This window comes from Coregonus lavaretus (genome assembly GCF_964263955.1).
Source record: "Coregonus lavaretus genome assembly, chromosome: 19".
NCBI classification, from domain to species: Eukaryota; Metazoa; Chordata; class Actinopteri; order Salmoniformes; family Salmonidae; genus Coregonus; species Coregonus lavaretus.
Window position 1 is genome coordinate 40564817 of NC_140006.1, and position 13480 is coordinate 40578296.

General features: G+C 45.8%; 1 protein-coding gene across 1 annotated transcript in view; it reads right to left on the reverse strand.

Moving 5' to 3' along the window:
* Positions 1-13480, reverse strand: part of LOC311146515 (low-density lipoprotein receptor-related protein 8-like) — a gene marked incomplete at both ends in the record, with an annotated part of 192492 nt that overhangs the window by 130857 nt on the left and 48155 nt on the right. The window lies entirely within an intron of this gene.

Below are 13480 nucleotides of genomic sequence, written 5' to 3' on the forward strand. Positions count from 1 at the left end.
TCAGACACCAAGCCCCTCCCCCCGCCACTCAGACACCAAGCCCCTCCCCACGCCACTCAGACACCAAGCCCCTCCCCCCACCAATCAGACACCAAGCCCCTCCCCTGCCAGTCAGACACCAAGCCCCTCCCCCGACACTCAGACACCACGCCCCTACCCCCCCAACTCAGACACTAAGCCCCTCCCCCCGCCACTCAGACACCAAGCCCCTCCCCCCACCAATTAGACACCAAGCCCCTCCCCTCGCCATTCAGACACCAAGACCCTCCCCCCGCCACTCACAACAACAAAGCCGTTTCAACTCGCTATTTGCATTTGAGGTTTGGTCCGACATAAATGGGTCATATTGACACCGAAACACATGGAGACATTATTTTACTGTAATAGAGGAGAACGTAACCTTTGTAACGATACCTTTTTTATGTCTCAACTCCCAATATTTTGAACAGAGCAGAACCTACTAAGACCGGGTATCAATGAACATGATTGTGGAAAATTCATACTCAGTTTGTCGCACGCGGCATTGCAGTACCACATACCGCTAGCAGACTTATGTGCTAGCTGTCTAGCCTGTGTTTTATAAATGTGCAATGAGCATAAAAATACTAATTTATATAAGGAATTGGCAACTGTGTTAATTTTCTAGAATGCCTGCTACCAGAAGTTGGTCATTATTAGTGGATGTGCATTGAGCATGATTCTGGTTACATTTGTAGCAAAAATGACATTTTCATAGACATATTTGAATGCCATATCTGTGATTATTGCAAATAAGCAAGTTAAACTATTTTTATAAAATAATTAAATTATTAGTGGGTCTTATGCTTGAAGGCTTATATTTAGCCTATGTATAAATTTTACAAACCCTGAATTCATTAGATTATTCCAGACTGTTTGAAATACAGTGTATTGACCTTTAATTGTGCAACAACGCTTATTTAGAGAAAACTTTTTTTTTTTTTTATATCGAGATATACAGTGAGCTCCAAAAGTATTGGGACAGTGACAAATGTTTTGTTGTTTTGGATTTGAAATGATACAATGACTATGAGGCTAAAGTGCAGACCGTTTAGAAATTACAGCACTTTATGTACATAGTCCCCCCCTATTTTAGGGGACCAAAAGTATTGGGACAGATTTACTTATGTGTATTAAGGTAGCAAAAAGTTAAGTATTTTGTCCCATATTCATAGCAGGCAATGACTACATCAAGCTTGTGACTCTACACATTTGTTAGATCGATTTGCTGTTTGTTTTGGTTGTGTTTCAGATTATTTTGTGCCCAATAGAAATTAATGGTAAATAATGTATTATGTCATTTTGGAGTCACTTTTATTGTAAATAAGAATAGAATTTGTTTCTAAACACTTCTACATTAATGTGTATGTTACCATGATTATGGATAATCATGAATGAATCGTGAATAATGATGAGTGAGAAAGTTAGAGGCATAAATATCATACCCTCCCAAAAATGCTAACCTCCCCTGTTATTGTAATGGTGAGAGGTTCGAATGTCTTGGGGGTATGATATTTGTCTGTAACCTTCTCACTCATCTTTATTTACGATTCATTCAGGATTATCCGTAATCATGGTAACATCCACATTAATGTAGAAGTGTTTAGAAATATTCTAAACACTTCTACATAAGTTTGAAAAAGATTGAGATATGATTTTTAGGCCATATCGCCAAGCCCTACTCTTATCTAAGTCATCATGCATTATCTCTGTTCCTCTGCCTGTCTCGTAGATAATCTAGTCATCATGCATTATCTCTGTTCCTCTGCCTGTCTCGTAGATAATCTAGTCATCATGCATTATCTCTGTTCCTCTGCCTGTCTCGTAGATAATCTAGTCATCATGCATTATCTCTGTTCCTCTGCCTGTCTCGTAGATAATCTAGTCATCATGCATTATCTCTGTTCCTCTGCCTGTCTCGTAGATAATCTAGTCATCATGCATTATCTCTGTTCCTCTGCCTGTCTCGTAGATAATCTAGTCATCATGCATTATCTCTGTTCCTCTGCCCGTCTCGTAGATAATCTAGTCATCATGCATTATCTCTGTTCCTCTGCCTGTCTCGTAGAGAATCTAGTCATCATGCATTATCTCTGTTCCTCTGCCTGTCTCGTAGAGAATCTAGTCATCATGCATTATCTCTGTTCCTCTGCCTGTCTCGTAGAGAATCTAGTCATCATGCATTATCTCTGTTCCTCTGCCTGTCTCGTAGAGAATCTAGTCATCATGCATTATCTCTGTTCCTCTGCCTGTCTCGTAGAGAATCTAGTCATCATGCATTATCTCTGTTCCTCTGCCTGTCTCGTAGAGAATCTAGTCATCATGCATTATCTCTGTTCCTCTGCCTGTCTCGTAGAGAATCTAGTCATCATGCATTATCTCTGTTCCTCTGCCTGTCTCGTAGAGAATCTAGTCATCATGCATTATCTCTGTTCCTCTGCCTGTCTCGTAGATAATCTAGTCATCATGCATTATCTCTGTTCCTCTGCCTGTCTCGTAGAGAATCTAGTCATCATGCATTATCTCTGTTCCTCTGCCCGTCTCGTAGAGAATCTAGTCATCATGCATTATCTCTGTTCCTCTGCCTGTCTCGTAGAGAATCTAGTCATCATGCATTATCTCTGTTCCTCTGCCTGTCTCGTAGAGAATCTAGTCATCATGCATTATCTCTGTTCCTCTGCCCGTCTCGTAGAGAATCTAGTCATCATGCATTATCTCTGTTCCTCTGCCCGTCTCGTAGATAATCTAGTCATCATGCATTATCTCTGTTCCTCTGCCTGTCTCGTAGAGAATCTAGTCATCATGCATTATCTCTGTTCCTCTGCCCGTCTCGTAGAGAATCTAGTCATCATGCATTATCTCTGTTCCTCTGCCTGTCTCGTAGAGAATCTAGTCATCATGCATTATCTCTGTTCCTCTGCCTGTCTCGTAGAGAATCTAGTCATCATGCATTATCTCTGTTCCTCTGCCCGTCTCGTAGAGAATCTAGTCATCATGCATTATCTCTGTTCCTCTGCCCGTCTCGTAGAGAATCTAGTCATCATGCATTATCTCTGTTCCTCTGCCCGTCTCGTAGAGAATCTAGTCATCATGCATTATCTCTGTTCCTCTGCCTGTCTCGTAGAGAATCTAGTCATCATGCATTATCTCTGTTCCTCTGCCTGTCTCGTAGAGAATCTAGTCATCATGCATTATCTCTGTTCCTCTGCCCGTCTCGTAGATAATCTAGTCATCATGCATTATCTCTGTTCCTCTGCCCGTCTCGTAGATAATCTAGTCATCATGCATTATCTCTGTTCCTCTGCCCGTCTCATAGATAATCTAGTCATCATGCATTATCTCTGTTCCTCTGCCCGTCTCATAGATAATCTAGCCTAATGCTTGCTACGGTCTTTTCCGCACGGCATAGGAAAATAAGAAAAGTGGATGCTAATTGCTAAATTCTGGTTGCGCCGGGTTATACTGAAACTTTGTTATACATTTCCCTAGGCCATTACCCCAACACAGAGGTCAGAGCCATTCCATTTCCCTGGGCCATTACCCCAACATAGAGATCAGAGCCATTCCATTTCCCTGAGCCATTACCCCAACACAGAGATCAGAGCCATTCCATTTCCCTGAGCCATTACCCCAACACAGAGGTCAGAGCCATTCCATTTCCCTGGACCATTACCCCAACACAGAGGTCAGGGCCATTCCATTTCCCTGGACCATTACCCCAACACAGAGGTCAGAGCCATTCCATTTCCCTGGACCATTAGCCCAACACAGAGGTCAGAGACATTCAATTTCCCCAGGCCATTACCCTAACACAGAGGTCAGGGCCATTCCATTTCCCCGGGCCATTACCCCAACACAGAGGTCAGGGCCATTCCATTTCCCTGAGCCATTACCCCAACACAGAGATCAGAGCCATTCCATTTCCCTGAGCCATTACCCCAACACAGAGGTCAGAGCCATTCCATTTCCCTGAGCCATTACCCCAACACAGAGATCAGAGCCATTCCATTTCCCTGCACCATTACCCCAACACAGAGGTCAGAGCCATTCCATTTCCCTGGACCATTACCCCAACACAGAGGTCAGAGCCATTCCATTTCCCTGGACCATTAGCCCAACACAGAGGTCAGAGACATTCAATTTCCCCAGGCCATTACCCTAACACAGAGGTCAGGGCCATTCCATTTCCCCGGGCCATTACCCCAACACAGAGGTCAGGGCCATTCCATTTCCCCGGGCCATTACCCCAACAACAATGGGACTGGCAGTGCAGTTAGGCTAATAAAATCAACCACTAAGAGGCTTTCAGTTTAGCTTTCTGGTGTGGTTACAACGGCCACTACTGTCCAGAGGTAGAGGAGGCTGGTTACAACGGCCACTACTGTCCAGAGGTAGAGGAGGCTGGTTACAACGACCACTACTGTCCAGAGGTAGAGGAGGCTGGTTACAACGGCCACTACTGTCCAGAGGTAGAGGAGGCTTGTTACACTGACCACTACTGTCCAGAGGTAGAGGAGGCTGGTTACAACGGCCACTACTGTCCAGAGGTAGAGGAGGCTTGTTACACCGACCACTACTGTCCAGAGGTAGAGGAGGCTGGTTACACCGGCCACTACTGTCCAGAGGTAGAGGAGGCTGGTTACACCGACCACTACTGTCCAGAGGTAGAGGAGGCTGGTTACACCGACCACTACTGTCCAGAGGTAGAGGAGGCTGGTTACACCGACCACTACTGTCCAGAGGTAGAGGAGGCTGGTTACACCGACCACTACTGTCCAGAGGTAGAGGAGGCTGGTTACACCGACCACTACTGTCCAGAGGTAGAGGAGGCTGGTTACACCGACCACTACTGTCCAGAGATAGAGGAGGCTGGTTACACCGACCACTACTGTCCAGAGATAGAGGAGGCTGGTTACACCGACCACTACTGTCCAGAGATAGAGGAGGCTGGTTACACCGACCACTACTGTCCAGAGATAGAGGAGGCTGGTTACAACGGCCACTACTGTCCAGAGATAGAGGAGGCTGGTTGACAGCATAGATCTTGTCTGTCCCATTCCCTCCATCTACTGAAACACTGACAGCATAGATCTTCTCTGTCCAATTCCCTCCATCTACTGAAACACTGACAGCACAGATCTCTCCTTCTATAATAATCGTCTTACTACACTCTTTTTTCAGGAGAAGGGGAGATTCAACTTTACATTTTTACATGGTAAAGTTGTTAATCATTTTACGAACAGAACGGCACGGTCAGGAGGAGATGCATCATTTCCAAAAGTTTGAAGCGGTCAAAACCATACATTTTTTGAGATGGGGGTCACCAAAGCTGTGTTGTATTCATTAGGTATGTTGTAGCTAATTTCCAAAGATGCCTTACAAGCTCAAAACATTTTTCAATAAAAATGACAATTATGACAATAACAGTGGTTATTTGCATGACAATTAATCGTTACCCATAATTCCATAATTGTCACAGCCCTAGTGTTAGGACCAAAACATATCCCTCTCTCTCTCTCTCTCTCTCTCTCTCTATCTCTGTTAGTTGCAAGGCCTTTGCCAAGAAGTGTTGCCGCCAGGGCCATTAATACTGTGATTATTATTCTTGTTCAGTATAGAAAATGTGGGTTTTCCTGAACAATCCTTTAACTGCCATTAAGAACATGTTGGTTTTCCAGAACATTCCATTATATTCTCATTAGGAGCCACAGGATGCAGTCTTTGGTTAGGTTGAGGACAGATGATCATGTGCAAATAGGGACTGTGTGATTCACTTTAACTAACACCTCCCCAAAAGCCTTGTAAACTCATTAGTGGCGTGTTCATAGCCGCCACCGCTAGAGTATTCTCACAAGATACACATTTACAAAAACACAATTATCACTCAGGAATAATTCATATTAGAAAGTGAGGGGTAGAGGGAGAGACAGAGAGAGAGAGAGAGAGAGAGAGAGAGAGAGAGAGAGAGAGAGAGAAGAGAGAACAGTGAGAAGAGAGGGGTAGAGAGAAAGAGAGGGGTAGAGAGGGAGTAGAGAGAGAGAGAGAGAGAGAGAGAGAGAGAGAGAGAGAGAGAGAGAGAGAGAGAGAGAGAGAGAGAAGAGAGTAAGAGAGAGAGAGAGAGACAGAGAGAGATCTTCTCGGCATGAAACCATGTGCCGTTTGTAACTGACTGATTAGCATCAAGGTTGTTGTGAATGACAGAGGGTCTGTCTAATTACCATAACACACTACTACAGTAAATTCAATTCAATTTAATTAAACTTAACTTATGTTTTGTCCCTTCAGGGACAATAATGGCTTGTTAAGTCTCGGTTCAATGGGGGTCTTTCCCCGTCAAATTCCTCGTCAAATTCTATGGGGTTCTTTCCCCGTCAAGTTCTATGGGGGTCTTTCCCCGTCAAATTCTATGGGGTTCTTTCCCCGTCAAGTTCTATGGGGGTCTTTCCCCGTCAAATTCCCCGTCAAATTCTATGGGGTTCTTTCCCCGTCAAGTTCTATGGGGGTCTTTCCCCGTCAAATTCTATGGGGTTCTTTCCCAGTCAAATTCTATGGGGGTCTTTCCCCGTCAAATTCCCCGTCAAATTCTATGGGGTTCTTTCCCCGTCAAGTTCTATGGGGGTCTTTCCCCGTCAAATTCTATGGGGTTCTTTCCCCGTCAAGTTCTATGGGGGTCTTTCCCCGTCAAATTCCCCGTCAAATTCTATGGGGTTCTTTCCCCGTCAAGTTCTATGGGGGTCTTTCCCCGTCAAATTCTATGGGGGTCTTTCCCAGTCAAATTCTATGGGGGTCTTTCCCTGTCAAGTTCTATGGGGGTCTTTCCCAGTCAAGTTCTATGGAGGTCTTTCCCAGTCAAATTCTATGGGGACCATGGTGGTTCACTTTGCGATAATTAGATGGCAGCTTGTGCCATCTGTTTGGGAGGGAGGGGTAGAGAGAGAGAGCGAGACAGAGACAGAGAGAGAGAAACAGACAGAGAGAGATTTTGACAGACTGGCAGACCGAGATAGACAGACAGACAGATATATATATAGTTAGACAAACAGAGATTTAGACAGACAGAGATCTAGACAAACAGAGATCTAGACAGACAGAGAGATATAGACAGACAGAAATATAAGGGAAAGGGGGATACCTAGTCAGTTGTAAAACTGAATGCATTCAACTGAAATGTGTCTTCCGCATTTAACCCAACCCTCTGAATCAGAGAGGTGCGGGGGGCTGCCTTAAAATGGACATCAACGTCATCAGGGGAACAGTGCATTAACTGCCTAGCTCAGAACGACAGATTTTTACCTTGGGGATTCGATCCAGCAACCTTTCGGTTACTGGCCCAACGCTCCTACCCGCCAGGCTACCTGCTGCCCCGACAGACAGAGAGACAGAAAGAGAGATATAGACAGACACAGAGAGAGAGTGACACAGAGGGAGATATAGACAGACAGAGAGACAGAGAGACAGAGAGACAGACAGAGATACAGAGAGACAGACAGACAGAGATACAGAGAGACAGAGAGAGATACAGAGAGACAGAGAGACAGACAGAGATACAGAGAGACAGACAGAGATACAGAGAGACAGAGACAGAGTTCCTCTCCTATTCAACAGAGCTGGGGAAGGACAGACAGAGAGAGAGACACTCTACTATTCAACACTGAGAGCTGGGGAAGGACAAGATGATATGTATGACCAGAGGAAGACGGAAACGTTGTGTTTATTAATAAAGGTACGTGGTGGTGCTTTATGAGTGTGCGAGCTCTTTCTCGTTCATACCGACCTTTTTCGGCCCTGAACCCCACGAAATGATGTGCGTTGGATCACACTGGACTGAAGGACAGTATGACATCAGAAGTGATAGCTTATTGCTTTATGCAAATGAAAAACGTGATGTTGAAAAAATAAGTCATTATCTAACTCTAGATGTCAAGGATTACAATGACCCACTTTTGCTAGCGACTAGGATATTCTATGTACACATTCCACCGTCATCCAAACCTTTAAAGGCTGTCTAAGCTTCCAATACAGAACTGACATTTGATATTGACGACAATGTGTCGTAAGACAAACCCATCCGAGAGTAGACGAAAGAGCCATGAGACAAAATCTAGTGATTTCTGTCAGTTAGCGAGGGCTAAAATAATCACAAATGGGAAATGACAGCGCCAAAATGAGCATCCTGTCAGAGCCCACCCACCCATGTTAAGACTCCTGGAGGAGAGACACATGCACACAAAACGCATGAGAAGCTCCACCTGGATATGATTCTCCATTGTGTCTGGGGGAGGTTGTCAACATTGTTCCACTGTGTTGGACCTATATCACTTCTTCCTTCTGTAAAGGAGTGTGTGGTACTGTGTTGTAGTGTGTTGTAGTGTGTTGTAGTGTGGTGTAGTGTGTTGTAGTGTGTGTAGTGTGTGGTAGTGTGTGGTAGTGTGTTGTAGTGTGTTGTAGTGTGTTGTAGTGTGTTGTAGTGTGTTGTAGTGTGTGTAGTGTGTTGTAGTGTGTGTGGTATGTTGTAGTGTGTGGTAGTGTGTTGTAGTGTGTGGTAGTGTGTTGTAGTGTGTGTAGTGTGTGTGGTATGTTGTAGTGTGTGGTAGTGTGTGTAGTGTGTGGTAGTGTGTTGTAGTGTGTTGTAGTGTGTTGTAGTGTGTTGTAGTGTGTTGTGGTAGTGTGTGTAGTGTGTGGTAGTGTGTGGTAGTGTGTTGTAGTGTGTTGTAGTGTGTGTGGTATGTTGTAGTGTGTGGTAGTGTGTGTAGTGTGTGGTAGTGTGTTGTAGTGTGTTGTAGTGTGTTGTAGTGTGTTGTAGTGTGTTGTGGTAGTGTGTGTAGTGTGTGGTAGTGTGTGGTAGTGTGTTGTAGTGTGTTGTAGTGTGTTGTAGTGTGTTGTAGTGTGTGTAGTGTGTTGTAGTGTGTTGTAGTGTGTTGTAGTGTGTGTAGTGTGTTGTAGTGTGTGTAGTGTGTTGTAGTGTGTTGTAGTGTGTTGTAGTGTGTGTAGTGTGTTGTAGTGTGTGTAGTGTGTTGTAGTGTGTTCGCAGAGTACGACCCTGCCTTACACAGGAAGCGGCACAGGTCCTAATCCAGGCACTTGTCATCTCCCGTCTGGATTACTGCAACTCGCTGTTGGCTGGGTTCCCTGCCTGTGCCATTAAACCCCTACAACTCATCCAGAACGCCGTAGCCCGTCTGGGGTTCAACCTTCCCAAGTTCTCTCACATCACCCCGCTCCTCCGCACACTCCACTGGCTTCCAGTTGAAGCTCGCATCCGTTACAAGACCATGGTGCTTGCCTACGGAGCTGTGAGGGGAACGGCACCTCCTTACCTTCAGGCTCTGATCAGTCCCTACACCCAAACGAGGGCATTGCGTTCATCCACCTCTGGCCTGCTGGCCCCCCTACCTCTGCGGAAGCACAGTTCCCGCTCAGCCCAGTCAAAACTGTTCGCTGCTCTGGCACCCCAATGGTGGAACAAGCTCCCTCACGACGCCAGGACAGAGGAGTCACTCACCACCTTCCGGAGACACTTGAAACCCCACCTCTTTAAGGAATAGCTGGGATAGGATAAAGTAATCCTTCTACCCCCCCTTACCCCACCCCCCAAAAAATACAAAAAATACAAAATATTGTAAAGTGGTTGTCCCACTGGCTATCATCAAATCAAATCAAATCAAATTTTATTGGTCACATGCGCCGAATACAACAGGTGCAGACATTACAGTGAAATGCTTACTTACAGCCCTTAACCAACAGTGCATTTATTTTAAACAAAAAAAGTAAGAATAAAACAACAACAAAAAAAGTGTTGAGAAAAAAAGAGCAGAAGTAAAATAAAGTGACAGTAGGGAGGCTATATATACAGTAAAATAAAGTGACAGTAGGGAGGCTATATATACAGGGGGGTACCGTTGCAGAGTCAATGTGCGGGGGCACCGGCTAGTTGAGGTAGTTGAGGTAATATGTACATGTGGGTAGAGTTAAAGTGACTATGCATAAATACTTAACAGAGTAGCAGCAGCGTAAAAAGGATGGGGTGGGGGGGCAGTGCAAATAGTCCGGGTAGCCATGATTAGCTGTTCAGGAGTCTTATGGCTTGGGGGTAGAAGCTGTTGAGAAGTCTTTTGGACCTAGACTTGGCACTCCGGTACCGCTTGCCGTGCGGTAGCAGAGAGAACAGTCTATGACTAGGGTGGCTGGAGTCTTTGACAATTTTGAGGGCCTTCCTCTGACACCGCCTGGTATAGAGGTCCTGAATGGCAGGGAGCTTTGCCCCAGTGATGTACTGGGCCGTACGCACTACCCTCTGTAGTGCCTTGCGGTCAGAGGCCAAGCAGTTGCCATACCAGGCGGTGATGCAACCAGTCAGGATGCTCTCGATGGTGCAGCTGTAGAATTTTTTGAGGATCTGAGGACCCATTGCTTAATCTTTTTAGTCTCCTGAGGGGGAATAGGCTTTGTCGTGCCCTCTTCACGACTGTCTTGGTGTGTTTGGACCATGATAGTTTGTTGGTGATGTGGACACCAAGGAACTTGAAGCTCTCAACCTGTTCCACTACAGCCCCGTCGATGAGAATGGGGGCGTGCTCAGTCCTCTTTTTTTTCCTGTAGTCCACAATCATCTCCTTTGTCTTGGTCACGTTGAGGGAGAGGTTGTTGTCCTGGCACCACACGGCCAGATCTCTGACCTCCTCCCTATAGGCTGTCTCATCGTTGTCTGTGATCAGGCCTACCACTGTTGTGTCGTCGGCAAACTTAATGATGGTGTTGGAGTCGTGCCTGGCCATGCAGTCATGGGTGAACAGAGAGTACAGGAGGGGACTGAGCACGCACCCCTGAGGGGCCCCCGTGTTGAGGATCAGTGTGGCAGATGTGTTGTTACCTACCCTTACCACCTGGGGGCGGCCCGTCAGGAAGTCCAGGATCCAGTTGCAGAGGGAGGTGTTTAGTCCCAGGATCCTTATCTTAGTGATGAGCTTAGAGGGCACTATGGTGTTGAATGCTGAGCTGTAGTCAATGAATAGCATTCTCACGTAGGTGTTCCTCTTGTCCAGGTGGGAAAGGGCAGTGTGGAGTGCGATAGAGATTGCATCATCTATGGATCTGTTGGGGCGGTATGCAAATTGGAGTGGGTCTAGGGTTTCTGGGATTATGCTGTTGATGTGAGCCATGACCAGTCTTTCAAAGCACTTCATGGCTACAGACGTCAGTGCTACGGGTCGGTAGTCATTTAGGCAGGTTATCTTAGAGTTCTTGGGCACGGGGACTATGGTGGTCTGCTTGAAACATGTTGGTATTACAGACTCAGTCAGGGACACGTTGAAAATGTCAGTGAAGACACTTGCCAGTTGGTCAGCACATGCTCGGAGTACACGTCCTGGTAATCCGTCTGGCCCTGCGGCCTTGTGAATGTTGACCTGCGTAAAAGTCTTACTCACATCGGCTACGGAGAGCGTGATCACATAGTCATCCGGAACAGCTGGTGCTCTCATGCATGCTTCAGTGTTGCTTGCCTCGAAGCGAGCATAGAAGTGGTTTAGCTCGTCTGGTAGGCTTGTGTCACTGGGCAGCTCGCGGCTGTGCTTCCCTTTGTAGTCTGTAATAGTTTTCAAGCCCTGCCACATCCGACGAGCGTCAGAGCCAGTGTAGTATGATTCAATCTTAGACCTGTATTGACTCTTTGCCTGTTTGATGGTTCGTCGGAGGTCATAGCGGGATTTCTTATAAGCGTCCGGGTTAGAGTCCCGTTCCTTGAAAGCGGCAGCTCTACCCTTTAGCTCAGTGCGGATGTTTCCTGTAATCCATGGCTTCTGGTTGGGGTATGTACGTACGGTCACTGTGGGGACGACATCATCGATGCACTTATTGATGAAGCCAGTGACTGATGTGGTGTACTCCTCAATGCTGTCTGAAGAATCCCGGAACATGTTCCAGTCTGTGCTAGCAAAACAGTCCTGTAGCTTAGCATCTGCGTCATCTGACCACTTTTTTATTAACCGAATCACTGGTGCTTCCTGCTTCAGTTTTTGCTTATAAGCAGGAATCAGGAGGATAGAGTTATGGTCAGATTTGCCAAATGGAGGGCGAGGGAGAGCTTTGTATGCGTCTCTGTGTGTGGAGTAAAGGTGGTCTAGAGTTTTTTTCCCTCTGGTTGCACATTTAACATGCTGGTAGAAATTAGGTAGAACGGATTTAAGTTTCCCTGCATTAAAGTCCCCGGCCACTAGGAGCGCTGCATCTGGATGAGCGTTTTCCTGTTGATTAATGGCCTTGTACAACTCATTCAGAGCAATCTTAATGCCAGCATTGGTTTGTGGTGGTAAATAGACAGCTATGAAAAATATAGATGAAAACTCTCTTGGTAAATAGTGTGGTCTACAGCTTATCATAAGATACTCTACCTCAGGCGAGCAAAACCTCGAGACTTCCTTAGTATTTGATTTTGTGCACCAGCTGTTGTTTACAAATATACACAGACCGCCGCCCCTTGTCTTACCAGAGTCAGACGTTCTGTCCTGCCGATGTAGCGTATAGCCTGCTAGCTGAATGTTATCATTGTTGTCGTTCAGCCACGACTCCGTGAAACATAAGATATTACAGTTTTTAATGTCCCGTTGGTAGGATAACCGTAATCTTAACTCGTCCATTTTATTCTCAAAAGATTGAACGTTGGCTAGTAGGATTGATGGGAGAGGCAGTTTACTCGCTCGCCGTCGGATCCTTACAAGGCACCCGGATCTGCGTCCGCGATATCTCCGTCTCTTCCTCACGCGAATGACGGGGATCTGGGCCTTGTCGGGTGTCTGTAGGATATCCTTCGCGACCGCCTCGTTGAAGAAAAAATCTTCGTCCAATGCGAGGTGAGTAATCGCTGTCCTGATATCCAGAAGCTCTTTTTGGTTATAAGAGACGATGGCAGAAACATTATGTACAAAATAAATTACAAATAACGCGGAAAAACACACATAATAGTACAATTGGTTAGAGGGCTGTAAAACGGCAGCCATCTTCCCGGCGCTGTTCTTCTTCCATTTCATAAGGTGAATGCACCAATTTGTAAGTCGCTCTGGATAAGAGCGTCTGCTAAATGACGAAAATGTAAATGTAAAATAAATGTGTTGTAGTGTGTGGTAGTGTGTGGTAGTGTGTGTAGTGTGTGTAGTGTGTTGTAGTGTGTGTGGTGTGTTGTAGTGTGTGTAGTGTGTGTGGTAGTGTCAGGGCCGGGCCGCCCATTAGGCAGGATTAGGCAGCCGCCTAGGGCGGTAGATTCACGAGGGCGGCATTTTCTCAGCTAAACTGACCAAGGCGCACCTCCAACAACACAGAACACATCGCATAATTATGACCAAAAACAATGACAATTTCTCTCACCTTGTGGCATATGGCCTTTTTAGGTGAGCGCTGATGCCGACCTATGATAAGCAATGCCCACTTTGTCAAAGGCAGAGACGCAAAATATTTATCTTGTCCATGC